This window comes from Protopterus annectens, chromosome 17.part0, assembly GCF_019279795.1.
Source record: "Protopterus annectens isolate FY-2018-M chromosome 17.part0, PAN1.0, whole genome shotgun sequence".
Lineage (NCBI taxonomy): Eukaryota > Metazoa > Chordata > Ceratodontiformes > Protopteridae > Protopterus > Protopterus annectens.
In genome coordinates this window covers 18,338,254-18,358,218 of record NC_056751.1, presented here as the reverse complement: position 1 = coordinate 18,358,218, position 19,965 = coordinate 18,338,254, and the positions used below count along the sequence as shown (strand labels likewise).

Genomic DNA, 19,965 nt, shown 5'->3' with positions numbered 1-19,965 from the left:
TTCTTCACATAATTCGAACTATTTGTGCTGGCATAAGTTATACATCCACTGCCCAACTTCTCTTGGCATGGCTGGCAGTACCTCCTGTTATCACATCTCTCCCCCTTTTGAAGACTCGAGCTAGTTTTTCAAGTGCCCTTGAGAAAAGTTGCTTGAGAGGAGGTATTAGCCTATCTGGGAATACATTACCCCATACCCTGTCTTAAGAGCCCATCTGCATTGGCATTGCTAACCCCACTATGGTGCTGCACTGTCATGTCATATGCCTGCAGCCTTAGGCTCCACCATAGTAACTTAGTATTTTGCTAGCTGGCTCGCTGTAGCCATAGATTCCCAGTCAGACTCCTGCTGCCTCCTACTGTAAATACTTAGCACCAGGACCTCCCTTTCACGTTAAGGCTTCATCATGTTAACATGGTGAAATTTGTGCCCCGCTTCCTGCCTAGCAGTTTTGCCATGTAGTTAATATCACTGACCTTTCTTACCTTTTTGAAGGGTCCCTCCCAAGCTGCCTGCAGCTTATTGTGTTTGACAGGAATGGAAGCCATAACCTGCTGCCCCACAGCATACACTCTGGCTCGAGCATTGATGTCATAACAGACCTTTTTCTGCTTTTGGGCCCCTGCCAGGTTATCTCAACATAAAAGAGAAAAAGAAGTTATGTACTCACCATAACGTTCTATCTGAGTAGTTATACTTCATTTTTCTGCAAGCTGTGGGTATTCGGATCCATATCGGATCCGAGCCGGCAATTTTTTTTCTAGCATCTGCTCCGAGCTCCTCCCCTACCCATAATACACCACCATCTCCTATCTTCCCTCAGATCAGGTTTGCTGCAGCCATACACTTTAGCAACTCAAACTAAATAAACCTAATGTTTATTCACATGAAAAGGTCAGGGGGACGGAGGGTGGGAAGGTTGCAGAAAAATGAAGTATAATTACTCAGATGGAACGTTATGGTGAGTACATGACTTCTTTATCTGAAGTAGTTAACTTCATTTTATCTGCAACCTGTGGGACAGAGTCCCCAGCTACTCAAAAATCCTGGGAGGCCCTCATGGAAGGATATTCCTGAGCACCGCAGAGCCAAAGGATGCTCTCCCTCTGGAAATCAGATCAAATTTGTAATGAGAGATAAAGTATGTTAATTTGCCCAAGTTTCTGCTACACAAATGTCATCCAAAGGAACCTTAGACCAAAAAGCAGCAGAAGTTGCCATGGACCTGGTAGAGTGAGCTTTAACCAGACCAGGAGGAGATGAACCTTTGGCTTTGTAAATATGTAAAATGCAAAGAGTGATCCATCTGGCTAAAGAAACCATGGAAATGGCCTTTCCCAAAAAAGGTTTAGAAAATGAGACGAATAATTGATCGGACTTGCAGAAGGGTTGTGTTCTATGAAGATAGAAACAAAGTTGTCTGTGAACATCTAACAAATGTAGTTTATATTCACCCTTGTTCTGAAAATTTGGAAAGAAAACAGGTAAATTAATTGTTTGGTTTATGTTGGATTGAGATGCCACTTTTGGTAGAAAAGAAAGATTTGTACGGAGAGAGACCCCTGAAACTCAGAAACCATCCTAGCCAACGTAATAGCCACTAGGAAGGCTGTCTTTCAAGATAAAAACTTTAAATCCACTGATGCTGCAGGTTCAAAATGATGCATTACGAATGACTGGAAAACCAAAGTTGAGGTCCCAAGGAAGAACCGAATCTTTGATAGGAGGACACAAAAGAAAAGTGCCTTTTAGAAAGGCTTTACACAACCTAGAGGAGGCCAGGGCGATCCTGTTTTCACCAACATGAAAGTTAGAAATGGCTGCCAGCTGTACTTTCACCGTGGAGGAACTAGCTCCTTGCTGAAAAATACCAGTCAAGAAATCTAGCACCGCTGGAACAGGGGCCGTAAAAGGATCCAAGTTTCTCTGAGAGGCCCACATAGAGAAACGTCTCCATTTACTGCAATAAACTTTCCTAGTGGAATCTTTAAGAGAAACCACTAGTATAGATTTAACAGGGGATGAAAGACTGGGAGTCCTGGCAATCAAGGGAACTGGAGCAGCCAAGCTGTCGGCTTGAGACTGTCCAGATTGGGAGGGTAGGCACCCGAGAGATTAGATCCGAGCAGGGATCCAGAATCCATGGAGGAGCTAGAAGACAAGACCAAAGGAAGGGGAACCAAACTTGAGGCCAGAATGGGGCAATGAGGATCACTTTGCTCCCCAGTTGGCAAGCTTTCTGAAGAAACTTCAGAATGAGTGGTAACGGTGGGTAAGCATACAGTAACCCGCGGGGCCAAACATGGTCTAGAGCGTCTCTGGGGGCATCCCCTGGTGAGGGAATCAGAGTGAAAAACTCGCTGCACTTCGTGTTGGAAGGAGATGCGAAGAGATCGCAGCAAGGCTGTCCCCATGCAAGGAATATCTCCTCCGCTACTGACTGTTTCAGAGACCACTCATACAGCATCAGACTAGCCCAACTCAATCTGTCCGCTAAAATGTTGAGTGTCCTGGGATATGCGTTGCGATCAGAAACCAACCGGTGGAAATCGCCCACTCCCACACTCTCATAGCCTCATGACAGAGGCTAAGATCTGGTTCCCCTCTGCTTGTTGATGTACCAGACAACCGACATGTTGTCTGACTGAATTGCAATCGTACCTGGAGGAAGGACAGTATGGAAGGCTTTCAATGCTAAAAGCACTGCCCTCCTATCCAGAACATTTATGTGCAACCTGGTTTCTATCTGGGACCATGTGCCTTACTGTCCTTCCCGAACAATGTCCCCCCAACCTGAATTGGGAGGCATCCGTGGCCACTGTGGCTTGGGCTGGAGGTGACACCAAAAGGCATCCCGCTGCAACTTCCAGTGAATGGAGGCACCAAAGGAGAGACATAACTCAGGTGTGACTGATCTTTATCGGAAAATCCATGGGAAGGTCTAGCCAAGACCATTGAACAGCTAGAGTCCATTGACGAACCCACATATGTGAAGGCGTACACAGGGGAGGATAGAGATCTCGCGGCAGCCATAGAGCCCAGGGCTCAGAGGACATCGCTCGCCTTTGGAAATCTGAGGTCCACGATTAGAGCAGTGTAGTACCTGAGGTTTAAGATCCTATCTAGAGTTAAGACGACGTCATTTGCAAAGTGTCTAGCCATGCCCCGATAAGACTTGTACAGGTTGCAAAAGGGATTTGGAAACATTGACTGTAATCCCCAGCTGATCTGCCAAGAGAAGGAAGTAGTCTCGGGCCAGACAAAGAAGATGCTTGGTGGACGCAGCGAAGAGCCAGTCGTCTAGGTAAGGAAATAACTGAATTCCCTGAAGCCTCAGGTGAGCTGCTACTACTGCCATTACCTTGGTAAACATCCTGAGTGCTGTGGTGAGACCGAAGGGTAGAGCTCTGAACTGGAAGTGACTGGCTCCCAGCCGGAAGCGAAGAAACCCCCTGGAGCTTCTGTGGATCTTGATTGGTAGTAAGCATCCTGGAGGTCTAACAAGCATATCCAGTTGCACTCTTGGAGATGAGGTAGAATGGACTGTATGGTGACCATCCGGAACTTTTGTCTGGTGACAGGTTCAAGATTGACAGGTCTAGAATGGGTCTGAGGTCACCCGTCTTTTGGCACTAAAAAGAACCTGGAGTAAATTCCTAATTCAGACTGGTCGAGGGGGACGGGTTCAATGGCTCGTTTGTGAAGCAGCTTTGAAATCTCTAGAGTTGCGGCCTCCCTGTGAGTGGGTGGGACATCTAGGAGGCGTCTTGTAGCACTTGGAGGGGCAACAAATGGGATAGTGTAGCCTCTAGATATTCTTTGTAGCACCCAGTGATCTGCAGTTATGGACTCCCATGCCGCTGGGTGCAAGGACAATCTCCTCCCGACTGCCTCCAGAGTAGGACAGTCGGGCAACCCCTCAGGGCTGCTGCGTGGGCCTGTCAGAAAAAAGGTTCCCTAGACCCAAAATTCCTGGGACCCACTCTACCTCTAGGTCGGTGTCGATCCTGCCCCCCTCTAACTGTGGGGAATGAGTTGTCCTGAAACTCCCAGGAAAACTGATTTCCAGAACCACATCTTTGGTTCCTCGAAAAGGACTGCTGAGGGTTAAAGAAGCGGATACCGATGGCAGACAAGTCTTCCCATCTTTTTCGCTCTGGACAAGAGTGTCACTTACTGTCTTCCTGAAAAGGGAAGAACCATCGTAGGGAGCATTGGTAAATGACACCTTGAAAGGGTCCGCAAACTGACACAACCTGAGCCAGGCGTGTCGCCTCATGGCTACGCCTGTCTCAGCCGCCTTAGCTGCTCCTTCCATGGTTTGGGAAAGAAGGCGCATGGACGTGTTTGATACAGATTTCAGAGTCGACATCTTTGCGGAGAACAGTTGTTTGTCCTGCTGCGATAAAGACTCTGGGGGAGACTCAGCAAATTCCAAGACAAGGTCACGCTGCAGCCGTATAACATGTGCCAAATAGTTCAGCGCATGGATGGAAAAGGTCGCTGGTGAATAAACTCACTTCCCAAATCTATCCACCGACCTGGACTTCTTGTCCGGAGGGTGGACTGAGGAACTCTCTTGCGTCATTTCCTTCTTGGTGGCTGCTGCGACCACCATAGCGTCAACGGGGGCTCCTTTAGACCAAGGTTTCATACATAGTTTCATAGTTTAGTACTAGGCTATCTGCCCTGGGGCATTTGTAAGCCTAGCTATAGTGATGTGGATTTTGCCACCCCATGAAATGGTACAGAAATGTACAGAATAAATTTAGAATACTGTGCCTCTGTCTAGTAGTGACACAATGAAGGTCCCCTTATATAATAGAATTAGTTTACTGTGCCCCTGTCTAGCAGTGACACAGATGTGACCCCTGGGGTAAACTTACGATCTCCCATCCACTCATCAAGATTTCTCTTGAAGAGAGTCAGTGAGGGGCTCTGCCTAACATGAACTGGGATCTTGTTCCAAAGCATGGGAAGCCTCTGGGTTATGAATCTATCCCTCCAGCATGTCCTAGTCATACTTGTGCCGAGGTTTAAGTCTTTAGCTCTCGTGGTCCTGATGGATTTGGATTTTTTGAGGTGGAGCATGTCCATCAGATCCTGATTGGACATGGCCTTGTACGTCAGGCAGAGATCACCTCTGAGCAGGCGGTATGCTACTGAATAGAGCTGAAGTTTCTTTAGTCTGGCAGAATAAGACATATGTTGGAGACCCTTGATCCTCTTGGTGAGGTACTTTTGTGGTCTCTCCAGCTGTTGCAAATGCCGGGTGAGGTGCATACCAAATGGGGCATTGTATTCAATCATGGGTCTGATGAGGGAGGAGTATAGGGGTACAATGATATCCTTGGATCTGGATGTGAATGCCTTCATGATGAGGTGTGCAAGGTAGAATGTTTTTCTAACCACTTTGGCAACGTGGGTGTCAAATGAGAGGTCGCTGTCTACTTGGGTCCCGAGGTCTCTGATTACTTTTTCTGTACGCAGTGGGTTGCTGTCTGTGATAATTTGTGGGTACTTTGTTTTTCCCAAAGGGGATGACTATACATTTTTTGGCATTTAGTTTAAGGCCGTGACTCCGGCACCAGTTGTCCGTTTCTGTGAGGCCTTTTTGTAGGATGTATGTGTCCGCTGGTGTATCTACTATGGCGCCTAGTTTGCAGTTATCTGCGAACTTTGTCAGCCACAACCCTCCCATGTTTTCTTTAATATCTGAGAAATAAATGCCGAACAAGAGGGGTCCCAGGACAGATCCCTGTGGGACACCACTTGTGACTGGCTTAGAGTCTGACATTGCTCGAGCGATTTTAACTTTATGGGTTCTGTCCTTTAGCCAGTTTGCAACCCATCTAGTGACATAAGCGTTTACGATGTTCATCGGGCATACAGCTGCAGTAATCACAGATGGGTTTTCTGCCGCCAGGCGGTCCCTCGGTCGGCCGAATTCCAAAGTCTTGGTCCGGCGTCGGTTGTAGTCGCTTTCTCTTCTGGTCAGTGAGGCCAGAGTATATAAGACACAGCCGACGCCATGTTCTTCAGTCTTTTTTGCCGCGCGGTGCCCGAAGCAGAAGCAGTTCGCAAGTGCCGGTCGGCCAGCTCCTGAATTACGAAAATTTTGGAACCGAAGTCTTCATTAAAGCTAAGTACCCCGTTGGGAAAACTTTTCTTGCCTCAGACTGATGTCAGAAAAAGTTAATAATTGTATTTCTTGTGGGAAGCAAATACCGCATAAGGATTTCCATTCCCTCTGCATACCTTGTTTGGGCCCAGACCACGACGTCTCGGGCTGTCGCTTTTGCGCTACCTTCAATAAACGCACTATTAAGCGTCGGGCGGAGTTCGCCCAGCACTGCTTTGGTAAAGCTTTTGATTATAAAATGTCGTCGGACACTCCGACTACCGTTTTGTCCAAAAAACGCAAGGAAAAGGACCGACACGCGAGGCCCGCGGTCCCCGCCATAACAGGCTACACGTGGTTCGGTTCTCAGCGAGACGCCTTTGCAGTCCCTGACTACCGACGACACTCCTTTGGCGGTGTCCTCTGTACCCGAGACCGCTGGGACCTCGGCCTTTTCCCAGACTACAACCGAAGCCTTTGCTAATGTTGAGCCTACTAATGTGGACAGGTCCACCTCCACCCATGGTGTATTTAGGCCCTCATCTTCTTTTTCAATTAAGGCCTTTACTAAATCCAAAGCAGCCAGGCATCCCACGAGGCCTGTTGCACAGGGCCCATCTCCTGGTCCCATGCCTAAAAAACAGATGCTTAAAATGGCTGAGGATTTAATTACTCTTATCAGAGGTTCTCAACCCCCTCCAGACAAGAGACCCAGAGTGGAGGAAGATTCTCCCTCTTTGGATCATGGATCCATTTTATCAGAACATTCTGATGCAGAGGAACACTCTTACTCTCCTTTTGAGGATTCGGATGTAGAACAGTCCATTTCTTCTGTATCCCCTCCTGAGGATTTTTCCTTTGGGGAAACCTTGCACACCTTGAGGGAACACTTCCATTGGGAAGGCCAAGACTTTTCAGATTCCAAGAAAAGACTTGGGGAATTTACCTCAACACAGACCTCTGGCTATACTCCCTGTTTTGGACATACTGGATGATGTCTGTTCGGAGGCTTGTCTTAACCCGGATTCTCTGCCTCCTGCACCAGTCAAACCTGATGGGTATTGCAGAGTACCCAGCTCTCACCAATTTCTCTTCAAAAGCCATAATGCTGACCCTGAAACCATTTCACAAGGCCCCAAGGGATTGAAGGCCTCCACTGCCAAGAATCCACTTCCTGCAGAAAGGGAATCCAGATCTTTAGAAAGGTGGGGTAAAAAGGTATATACCTCGGCCACCCTAGCCATGAGGGCCTTAAATTGTCAGTTTCATATGCTTAAATATCAACAGTTCCTTTTATCTCAGTTAAGGAACAAAATGTCTCAACCTGAACAGCCAGATTTAAAGCAGTTACAGGATATGATGCATAGTGCAGAGCAAGTGGGTAAACACACCTTACAATGTGGTTATGATGCTCTAGAGGCCTCAAGTAGAGCGGCTGCTACAGGATCAGTCATTCGCAGACATGCCTGGCTCAGGGAACAAAATTTGCCTGATCATGTGAAAGCTAAACTTCTAGATGCTCCTTTACAAAAGGATGTGCTGTTTGGTACTAATGCTGAGGAGATACTACAGAAAATGGAAGAAAAAGCCAAATCTATGCAAACTGTCAAAGCTTTCTTACAGGTCCAACCACCACGTTTTAGCAGAAATTGGCCTTCAAAAAACTGGTCCTTTCCAGCCACTGACAAGCCCCAAAGAGGTAGATACAGACGCACAAGGGGCAGAGGGCAATCACAAGGATCATATAGAGGCCGACAATGGCAAACTCCAGCACCAAGAGGTGCTGGAGACAGTGCTCAACAATACAGGAAGCAAACCCAATGACTCCCTCATTTCCATGCCAAGCAGGTCTCAGCTGGCAGCACCTTTGGGAGGGAAACTAGCATTATTTGCAAGCAATTGGCATATTGTCACAACAGACAAATGGATCCTGGACCTTATAAACAGAGGCTACAAATTTCAATTTCACACCCTTTCAAAAATGAGAGGCATGCCAAACCTGCCACAAAATCAAAGGGCAGAGGCACAACTGCAAATTTCAAAGCTCATAAGCATGAGAGCTATTCAAGAGGTACCTACTCAACAACAAGGTCAAGGTTTTTATTCAAGACTTTTCCTGGTACCAAGGAAAGGAACCGACTGGAGACCCATTTTGGACTTATCCATCCTAAACACATTTCTACTCGTACCAAAATTCAAGATGCTCACATTACAGCAGCTTCTTCCCATGCTGGGCAAGGAGTTTTGGCTGGTAACATTGGACCTCAAGGAGGCATACCTGCATGTCCCAATCAGACAAAGCTGCAGAAGATACCTCGGATTTCTTGCAGGTTCAATCCACTATCAATTCTCTGCATTGCCCTTTGGCTTATCTACTGAGCCCAGAGTATTCACAAAGTGCCTGGCATCAGTGATTGCTTACTGCAGACTTCAAGGGATACAAATTTACCCTTATCTGGACGACTGCCTGATCCAAGCGGACAGCAAGCACATATTTCTGGAACATCTGACATATGTGACACGATTACTGCTTTCTCTGGGATATACAATCAACAAAGAGAAATCAAGGCTAACACCATCTCAGAAAATAACTTTCCTGGGTGCCAACTTGGACACAAACACCCAGATGGCCTACCTTACGCCAGAAAAACAGGGGCAACTATCTCAGTACTTCAAAATACTAGCAAAAAGTACCAGGCTTACTGCAAGGAAAATCCTGCAGGCTCTGGGATTCATGGCATCTTGCATTCTTTTAATCCCATGTGCCAAAGCTGCATATGAGGAAACTTCAATGGTACCTAAAAAACCTATGGTCTCAACACAGTCACAGTTTGGAAACAATATTACCAATAATTCCATGTTTGCAAAAGGAATTTCTATGGTGGGCCCAAGCATGTCAAGCAAACACAGGCCTCCCATTCTGCAAGCCTCAAGCAAAGCAAGTCATCACCACAGACGCCTCAGATTACGCCTGGGGGGCGCACATGACGGACAGGTGCATTCAGGGCAAATGGTCCCAAAAGGAAAAGCACCTTCACATCAATCAAAAAGAAATGCTAGCAGTAATAAATGCAATTACAGCTTTCAAGGACTTCTGCATCCAGGACAATTACTGATAAGAACAGACAACACCACAGTAATGTGGTACATAAACAAGAGGAACACATTCATACCCCCTTGTGCAGACTAGCCATGACTCTTTGGAACTTGGCTCTGGAAAGGCAAATCTAACTTCAAGCACAGTACTTGCCAGGATTGGAAAACACACTGGCAGACAATCTAAGCAGAAATATGACAGATCCACACGAATGGAAGTTACATCCTCAGGTGTTTACAGAAATAATCCAAGCGTGGGGGAGGCCAGACATAGATCTTTTTGCCTCCCACAGGAACCATCAATTGGAAAAGTTTTGCTCGAGGACCTTTCATCCAAAGGCCTGGAGAGTGGACGCCCTCTCATTCAGTTGGACAGCATGGACAGTTTACGCATTCCCACCTCTGCCTCTTTTGCCCAAGGTGCTTTTGAAAGCAAGAACAGACAAACCGAAGATGATACTGATTGCTCCAGATTGGCCAAGGCAACACTGGTACCCACTCCTGAGGAGCCAACACATACTCCTCCCTGGTCCCTGCCTCTAATGCCTCTTCTGCTGACTCAGCACAGCTACAAAACTCTTCACAGTCAGCTGAAAACACTCAATCTCACTGCATGGAAAATTCCTTAACACCACAACAGACCCTACTCTCCAAGGAGGTGCAGGATGTCATTTTGGAGGCCAGAAGGCCATCTACTAGAAAAGCTTACTCCATAAAATGGAAGCGGTTTTGCTCTTGGAATGAGAAAAGAGGCCAGGACCCTAGAAAACTGAACTTGCCTCAGGTACTACAGTATCTAGCTGAGCTGCTGAACAGTGGACTTTGATTTTCTTCCATAAAAATCCATGCCTCAGCCATTTCTGCAGAATTCAACACGGATCCTCCTTTATTTTCTCACCCACTCTTACGACAGTTCCTCAGAGGGGCTAAGAATATAAGACCACCAAGGAAGCAACCAATACCAGCCTGGGATCTTAATTACATACTAGAAAAATTAACATTGCCTCCTTTTGAACCAGCTGCCTCAACAGATTTGCAATATTTGTCCTGGAAAACAGCATTCCTTCTGGCTATCACTTCAGCTCGTAGGGTTTCTGAACTACAGGCCCTCATGGCGGTACAGCCCTTTCTCATTTTCCATCAGGACAGGGTTTGCCTTCGTACCAACCCATCATTTATGCCTAAAGTGGTATCCAGGGTAGCTTTAAATCAAGCCATACACCTACCTACCTTTTACCCCAATCCTCAAAACAAAGGGGAAAGGCTGCTACACTCTTTAGACATCCATAGGCAGCTCGCTATTATTTGGACAGAACAAAGTCCTTCAGGAAATCAGAACAACTCTTTGTGTCCTATGCTGTAGGGGCTCAAGGGAAGCCAGTTACAAAACAGACTATTTCAAAGTGGATAGGCCACTGCATACGGTTTTGTTATTCCTATCATGGGAAATCTGTTCCTACAGGTATCAGATCACACTCCACCAGGGCCACAGCTACCTCTACAGCCTTCCTCAGAGGAGTTCCTACCAAAGATATTTTGGAGGCAGCCACTTGGAGTTCTGTACATACCTTCACAAAACACTACCACCTGCCTTTATATTCCAGAACAAGAGCAGGCTTTGCCACTGCTGTTTTGCAGGGCATTCTGGCTCAACCCAGTTCCTCCTAGTACCTACCACCCTGTGCATAGCTTTGGGACTCTACCCATCTGTGATTACTGCAGCTGTATGCACGATGAACATAGTACAGTTTTGTACCTACCATAAATGTAGATGTTCGAGTGCTAATACAGCTGCAGTACAGGATGTCCTTCAAGGATGCATCTGCAGTCTTTACAAATGGGTTGTCCTGTCGTCAGGCAGCCCTTCGGTCGGCCGGATTCCAAAGTCTGGGTCTGGCCTCGGCTGGTGTCGCACTTCACCCGACGTCATTGCGGCAGTCATTCGGGTATAAAGGCATCAGCCGACGCCATTTTCCTCAGTCTTTCTTGCCGCGTGGCGCCCGAAGCAGAAGCTGTTCGCAAGTGCCGGTCGGTCAGATCCAGAGATTACTACTACCGAATACTACTTCGAAGACTAGCTAAGTACCCCGTTGGGGACTCTTTCTTGCCTCAGCCGATGTCAGAGAAAGTTAATAACTGTTTATCTTGTGGGAAACAAATACCTCATAAAGATTTCCACTCCTATTGCATACATTGTTTAGGCCCAGACCACGATGTAGCAGCTTGTCTAGCCTGTGCTTCTTTTAACCGATGGACGCTTAGACGTCGCTCGGACTTTGCTGAACAGATTTTCGGCTCCGATTTTGCCTACATTATGCCGTCGGATCCTCCGACTACGCAAATAACCAAAAAACGCAAAGAAAAGGACCGACACTCGTGGTCCGCGGTTTCGGCCGAAACCGCGGTTAAGCAAACCACGAGTGTCTCGGTTTCGGTCGAAACCGAGCAAGCGGTTCTTTCTTCAGCCGATAACTTGCCTTCTACCGAGGCCTCTTCTAACCTGGTAGAAACTGCTTCTGAAATCCAATCTTCTGTTGCGATTTCACAGGATTTATCAGACACCATTCCCCTAGATATTTCTACCCCTGCACGTGGAGCTGCTAGGCCGCCTCCAGCTATGTCTATTAAGGCCTTTGCCAGGGCTAAAGCAGTCAAAGCATCAAAACCTGTGCCTGCCAAGCCCCCCTCTCACAGGCCCAGCACCAGCTCCCATATGCTTTCTTTGGCAGAGGATCTCATCTCCTTAATTCGTGGAGCCCAGCCTCATCCAGACAGGGCCTCTCTCCCTCCTCCAGAAAAGAGGCCCCTGAGCCAGTAGCCACAGATGATTCCTCTGATGACTCAGAACATACAGACCCTCCTGAGGCTTCTTATTCTCCTTACGAAGACTCTGATGCTGAGGAGTCCATCCCTTCAGCCTCTCCTCCTGAGGAATTTTCCTTTGGGGAAACCTTGCATGCTATGAGGGAACAATTTCAGTGGCAGGGCCAAGATTTCTCAGACTCTAGAAAAAGGCTTAGGACCTTTCTACATTTGCCACAGCATAGGCCTTTAGCTATACCTCCAGTTCTATCTGTTGTTGATGATGCATTTAATGATGCTTGCACTGCTCCTGATACTTTACCTCCGGCTCCTGCTAAGCCCGATAGGTACTACAGGGTCCCGGACACTCATCACCACTTATATAAGGCTCCTTTAGCAGATCCAGAGACTATCTCCCAGGGCCCTAAAGCTGTAGCAGCTACTTCTTCTAAAACCCTCCCTCTGAAAGGGAATCCAGGTCCTTAGAGAGATGGGGTAAAAAAGTTTACACTTCTGCTACTTTGTCAGCTAGAGCTTTGAACTGCCAATTTCATATGATTCAATATCAAGAGTTTATGCTTGACCAGTTGACTAAAAAGCTGTCCTCTGAAGAATCTTTAGATAAAAAGTATGTTCAAGAAATGTTACATAACATACAGCAGGTTAGTAACCATTCTTTAAAATGTGGCTATGATGCACTGGAGGCTTCCTTTAGATCAGCCATGACTGGCACAGTTATCAGGAGGCATGCATGGTTGAAAGAACAGGCATTACCAGACCATGTCAAATCTAAGCTTTTGGATGCACCTATGGACAAGGTCAATTTATTTGGTGCCCCCGCACAGCAGGTACTAAAAAAGATTGAAGAGAAAGCAAAATCTGTGCAAACAGTGAAAGATTTCTTACAAGTTCAACCTCCAAGGTTTAGCAGGAACTGGCCTTTCAAGTATTGGTCCTTTCCGACTCCTCTAAGGCACAAAGAGGCAGGAATAGGCTCTAGAGGCAGAAACCAATCCAGGGGTGCCTACAGGGTCGCCAGTGGCAGGGTAACAACCAACGAGGCACGGATACAGCCACCACCACTACAACAACTCAATCACAGTGACTTGGCGGTGGCACCTACCAGGGAACAACTAGAAGCACCCTTAGGCGGAAAGCTAACATTATTTTCAAGAAACTGGCACTGCATTACAAGAGAAAAATGGATTTTGCAGACTATAGACAAAGGTTACAGGTTCCATTTCCATACACTACCAGGAAAGAGAGGAATGCCAAACCTACCACCTTCTCAAAGGGCAGAAGCTCTAAAACAAATATCTCAATTATTAAGAATGAGAGCTGTGGAAAAGGTACCATTTATGGAGCAAGGAAGGATTTTACTCCAGGCTCTTCCTGGTACCAAGAAAAGAAAACAAATGGGGGCCTATTCTAGACCTGTCCGCTTTAAACACATTCCTCATTGTTCCAAAATTCAAAATGCTGACCCTACAGCAGCTTCTTCCCATGCTGGGCAAGGAGTCTTGGCTGGTAACTCTAGATCTCAAGGAGGCATACCTGCACGTCCCCATAAGACCAATTTGCAGAAGATACCTCAGATTTCTTGCAGGATCAGAGCATTATCAATTCTCAGCATTGCCCTTTGGCTTATCTACTGCTCCCAGAGTGTTCACGAAATGCCTGGCATCAGTAATTGCTCATTGCAGACTTCAGGGAATTCAAATCTATCCCTACCTGGACGACTGTCTGATACAAGCGGACAACAAAAACAAACTAACAGAAGACTTACAAAGAGTCATCTACCTGCTGCAAACCCTGGGATATACAGTCAATACAAAAAAGTCAAGGCTGATTCCATCCCAAAGAATAACCTTTCTGGGTGCAGAACTGGACACATCAAAACAAATGGCATTTCTAACTGCAGAAAAGAAAGAGCAACTTCCTCTCTACTTCTTGGCATTAACAAAGCAGAGCCATCTAACTGCAAGAAAAGTGCTACAAGCTCTAGGCTTCATGGCATCCTGCATAATACTGGTCCCTCATGCCAGGCTGCATATGAGAAAGCTACAGTGGTACCTAAAGAATTTGTGGTCTCAGCACAAGCACAGCCTAGAAACCAAAATTCCAGTGATCCCATGCCTGAAGCAAGAGTTCTTATGGTGGGCTCAGGCCTGTCAATCAAACACAGGACTGCCCTTCTGCAAAAGTCAACCAAGACAAACCATCACGACAGATGCCTCAGACCTCGGTTGGGGGGCACACATGATGGGCAAGTGCATTCAAGGCCTATGGACTCAAGACCAGCTGCATCTGCACATAAATCTAAAAGAAATGATGGCAGTAAAATTGGCAATCCAGGCATTCAGACCTTTTCTCCAAGAAGGCCAGTTGATAAGGACAGACAACACCACAGTTATGTGGTACATCAACAAACGGGGAGGCACACACTCATACCCTCTATGCCGGCTGGCACTGGACCTATGGGATGTGGCTCTGAGCTACACCATTCAGTTACAGGCAATTTATGTACCAGGGAAGGAAAACATTCTAGCAGACATATTAAGCAGAACTACAACAGATGCCCACGAATGGATGCTGCATCCGGACATCTTCAAAACCATCACAAGAGAATGGGGATTACCACAAATAGACTTGTTTGCATCCCCACTCAATCACCAGTTGAAGAAATTCTGCACAAGGACTTACCACCCACTTGCTTGGAAGGTGGACTCCCTATCCTTCAGTTGGAAAAGCCTGACAGCATACGCATTCCCACCACTTCCTTTGATGCACAAGGTGCTTCTCAAGATCAAAGAGGAACGTCCGAGGATCATTCTGATAACCCCAGACTGGCCAAGACAACATTGGTATCCACTGCTGAGGAGCATGTCCCGGGAACAAATATGGACACTGCCCCTGATCCCATTACTGCTGACACAGAACTACAACATCCTGCATCCAAACCTAAAAACTCTGCAGCTAACTGCCTGGAACATTACATAACAGCAATTAACCCAAATTTATCCCAGAGGGTTAAAGACATAATCCTGGAGGCTCGTAGACCTTCAACAAGAAAGAATTATGCAGCAAAATGGAAAAGATATCTCATCTGGAGTACTGCAAAGGGGCAAGATGTGACACTGGTGAACATAGCCAACATCCTGGAGTACTTGGCGGAGCTCTTCCATACAGGCCTGTCCTATTCCTCCATCAAGATACATGCATCAGCTATTTCAGCAGAATACAGCTTGGATCCTCCTGTCTTCTCGCATCCTCTGCTCAGACAGTTTCTGAGAGGAATTAAAAATGTAAAACCTCCCAGGAAACCTCCACTGCCAGCATGGGACTTGAACTTTGTGCTAGAAAAACTGACTCTACCTCCTTTCGAACCAGCAGCTACAGCAGAATTGCAATACTTATCATGGAAGACTGCTTTCCTGCTGGCAATAACTTCAGCAAGAAGGGTCTCTGAACTACAGGCATTAATGGCAGTACAACCCTTCCTGATCTTCCATAAAGATAGTGTCCATGAGAACAAATCCTACATTTATGCCTAAGGTGGTATCCAGAGTCTCTTTAAATCAGGCTATCCACCTACCTACATTCTTCCCCAATCCACAGAACAGGGGAGAAAAGCTCTTACATTCCTTGGATGTACACAGACAATTACGCTACTACCTGGACAGGACAAAAAACAATAGAAAAACTGACCAGCTTCTGGTAGCATATGCAACAGGAAAGTAAGGAAAACCAATTTCTAAACAGACTATCTCCAAATGGATAGGAAATTGCATTAGATTTTGTTACTCCTACCATGGAAAGAAAACTCCAGAGAACATCAGGCCTCACTCCACAAGGGCTACAGCCACCACCACAGCTTTCTTACGAGGAGTGGCTACCAAGGACATTATAGAGGCTGCTACTTGGACCTCCGTGCATACATTTGCCAAGCATTATAACTTACCTCTATACTCTAGATCCCGTACTGGTTTTGCCACTGCTGTTTTGCAGGGGATCCTGACTACACCATAATCTATTCTCATTTCCTCCTCCCCTAGTTTAGCTATGGTATTCTACCCATTTGTAAAGACTGCAGATGCATCCTTGAAGGACATAGTACAGTTTTGTACCTACCATAAATGTAGATGTCTGAGAGGAATGCATCTGCAGTCAGGATTACCCACCCTCCTTCCCCTCTGAGGTACTCCTAGGGTACTTACCAATCTTCAGCTAGCTTGGGGGGGATCTATTATGGTGTATTTGTTTGTATATATGTACATACATGCTTATTTTGTGTGTTTGCTCTCTACTATTTGGAAACTTTGGCATTTATCCAAATTTAGCCATCCAAGAGGGCACCTGGCATCTGGGGCAAGAAACACTGAGGAAAATGGCGTTGGCTGATGCCTTTATACCCGAATGACTGCCGCAATGACGTCAGGTGAAGTGCGACACCAGCCGAGGCCAGACCCAGACTTTGGAATCCGGCCGACCGAAGGGCTGCCTGACGACAGGACAACCCATTTGTAAAGACTGCAGATGCATTCCTCTCGGACATCTACATTTATGGTAGGTACAAAACTGTACTTTTCCCTCCCTCCTTCCCCACTTGATAAAGGCATGGGGCCTAACAACCTCTTCATACTACCTGACTGGGTTATCCTGCTATGTTTTATTTGCTTGCAACCACTGATTTTGGTTTATTTTACATTGCTTGTATATGCATATATGCATTATTTATGTATTGCCTTCCTTTTGGGGGCACCTGACATCTGGGGCAAGAAAGACTGAAGAACATGGCGTCGGCTGTGTCTTATATACTCTGGCCTCACTGACGTCAGAAGAGAAAGCGACTACAACCGACGCCGGACCAAGACTTTGGAATTCGGCCGACCGAGGGACCGCCTGACAGCAGAAAACCCATCTGAGATTACTGCAGCTGTATTAGCACTCGAACATCTACATTTATGGTAGGTACAAAACTGTACTTTTAAGCTGTTGAGCTTGTCTATGATGCCTGAGTGGGGTATTGTGTCGAGGGCCTTAGCCAAGTCCAGGTAGGCTGTATGGACTGCTTTGCCCTCATCAATGGCTCTAGTGACTGTTTCGAAAAAGTCAACCAGGTTCAAAAGGCAAGATCTGCCCTTTACAAAGCAGAACTGAGTGGGGTCAAGTGTCTGTAGGTCCCCTATGTCTCTGTTTATGAGTTCCATAATGATTCTTTCCATAGCTTTGCAGACCAGGATGGTTAAGCTTATGGGGCGGTAGTTCCCTGGGTCTGTAGAGGTACCCCCTTTGTGGAGTGGGACCACTGTTGCTGCACGCCAGTGTTCAGGTACATATCCTGTCGTAAGGCTAAGGTTAAATAGCATTTTTATGTGCGGGTTTAGCTCCTCTTGGAGTTCACGTAGCACGCAGCCCGGGATACCGTCAGGTCCCATTGATGCTGTGTTTTTAGCTGTGTTGAGGGCGGTTCTCTCTTGGACATCTGAGATGACAGGGAGATTACATTCAGCTGGGATAATTATTACTTCTTTTAGGGGTGAGGGAGGGGAGAAATTTGCACTGAGCCTGTCAGCCAGAATGTTGGCAATATCTGTGGGTTCAGTGCATTTTTTGTTGTGAACTAACTCTGAGCATATCTGAGGGTTTCCTGGTTGTCTATCTGTGGGAGGAGAAAGAATCTTGTCAGGGCAAGAAAGAATCTTGTCAGGGCATTTGGTGATCGGCTCTGTGGTGTCCCTCTCCTTCCATGCCTACGTGGTGATGAGATCCACCAAGGGGTCCACTGGCGGGGACGCCCAGGAAGTAGATGAGCCCGTGCCAAAAGCCTCTAGGAACACGGACTCATCCGTAGAAGGTTTTAGGGCTGACCAACCTCCCCTCTGGTGGAGGATCTCCATGATGTCTCAGAAGGAGACATCCTCAGGTGGTGACCTGGGGGAACCTTCTTCATCTAAATCCGTGTCCGTAGTGAGGGACTAGGGGGAGTCCAAGTGCATCCTTTTGCACTTGTGCTTACGGGGGCCTTCTTCAGTGAGACTCTCTGAAGAGGACTAGTGAGCCGCGGGGGGTTCCTCAAGGGGAATAACCTGGGGCTCCTCTGGCATGGGCTATCCCTGAGACAGGTTGAATGGAGTCTTCGCCAAATCCAGTGGAGTCTGGGTGGAATCAGAGGAGATGGGCTGAGGTCTCAATCCCTGGGAGAGAACCCTCTCCACCACTTCAAACGCTGAAGGAGAGCGCACCTCCTTGGCACCCAGCAAGGAAGAAGCTCTCCTCGGGTCCGAAGTTGGGGTCAGAGCCGAAGCGTGGGGAGCCTGAGCTCCAAGGGAACGGTCATAGCTGAAGAAGGATCCATTCCCTCTGGCCCAACTCCCTGTCCACGGCTCCAAGAGTCGCTCGGATCCAAGGAACTCGAGGTAATTGCTGGAGTAGAGGTTGGAGGAACTGTCGGCGCCGAGCTACCAGCTCCAAAGAGTCTCGGATCCAAATACCGCAAAGCAGCCGCACGGATTGGGGAAGGAGAAAATAGGATGGAAGAAGGACATGGAAGTCCCCCCTCCCGAGGAAGAGGGGCCTGGGAAGACTCCCATCTGTATTTGGGTCTGAATCTCCGCATCATCCTGTCCATATCCAAGTCCGATAGACTCCTAGTTGAATGCGAAGAGGCGACCGACTCTGATCTGGCTAGTCTGCGAAACAAAGGTGAGGAAGGCCTCTGTTCTGAAGGCTCCATCGGCTCCGGCGAGAAACTGGGTGAGTGGAGCTGAGGAGAAGCTGGTATAAGAGTCTTTTGATGGTGGACTAGGGAAGGATTCCCTTTCTGGAGACCTCTTGTGAGACCTATCCCTTTTCCTCTCTTTGTTTTCCTTGCGTCTTTCTTTATCATTGTGTTTTTTTCTTTATCCTTATCCTACCCCACACCAGCATGGACGGGAGTTTGAGTCCCTGCCTGGGGGGGGGGGTGGGGTGGGGTTGGCGGGAGTAACAGAAGACGAGGCCGTGGCAGAATCCAGCATGGAGGCAGGGTCACCAACTTGGCCTTCCTGTCCCTGAGGGCCCTAGGGTTAAAACCGGCACAAATTGCGCACTGAATAGACAAATGAGGCACTCCCAAACAGATTACACACAGAGTGTGACCATTGGCCAGTGAGAGCTTATGGCCACACTCTGTGCATTTTCTAAAAACTGACTTAGGCTGATCAGCCACTCCCGAAAGAGAAAGCACACAACATTAGAGCACACACACTGAAGGGAAGTGGGCCTAGAGACTACTGTAATGAGAACCCCCCCCCCTTTTTTTTTTTTTTTTTTTTTTTTTTTTTTTGAACTAGAACCGACGAACAGCGTACAACAACGGGGAGGAAGGGAAGACTAATGGAAGTAAATAGACTTGACTTAATCCCTGAAGCTCAGAGCAATGGAGACCACGGTGCTCACAACAGCGCGGCAAACGAGATCTGGGGGAAAATAGGAGATGATGGTATATTATGGATAGGGGGAGGAGCTCTGAGCAGATGCTAGAAAAAAAGTTGCCGGCTCGGATCCAGTATGGATCCGAATAACCACAGGTTGCAGATAAAATGAAATTAACTACTTCAGATATTGTTTTTTGCTGTAAACTGCATTTGCAATTTGAAAGTCATACCCATTGTTTCAGTAAAGTGTTATGGGCATTTTGTTTATCCGGTAAAACTGGGTCACTGAGGGATTTGGCAGTAAAACAGGCTAATAAAGAAAAATCACTTGTTACAGTTATAAGGACCTTACTAATGTATGAGATGTTCAGTTTGGTGGGATTTTGTGGGTTGCCTTTTTGTTTGTAGCTTCTGTGACCATTTACTTGGATTGTTCTTCCACTGGAGACGAGTCTTCATGGAAATCATTTTGAAATTCATGATGGTGTATTCGCTAAGCTAAGGCAGTCCCCACGAGGGTTGATTTTA

The 19,965-nt window shown here is 47.0% G+C and overlaps 1 protein-coding gene across 2 annotated transcripts in view; it reads left to right on the top strand.

The window, feature by feature from the left end:
- Positions 1-19,965, top strand: part of FNTA (farnesyltransferase, CAAX box, alpha) — a 761,420-nt gene that overhangs the window by 125,452 nt on the left and 616,003 nt on the right. The window lies entirely within an intron of this gene.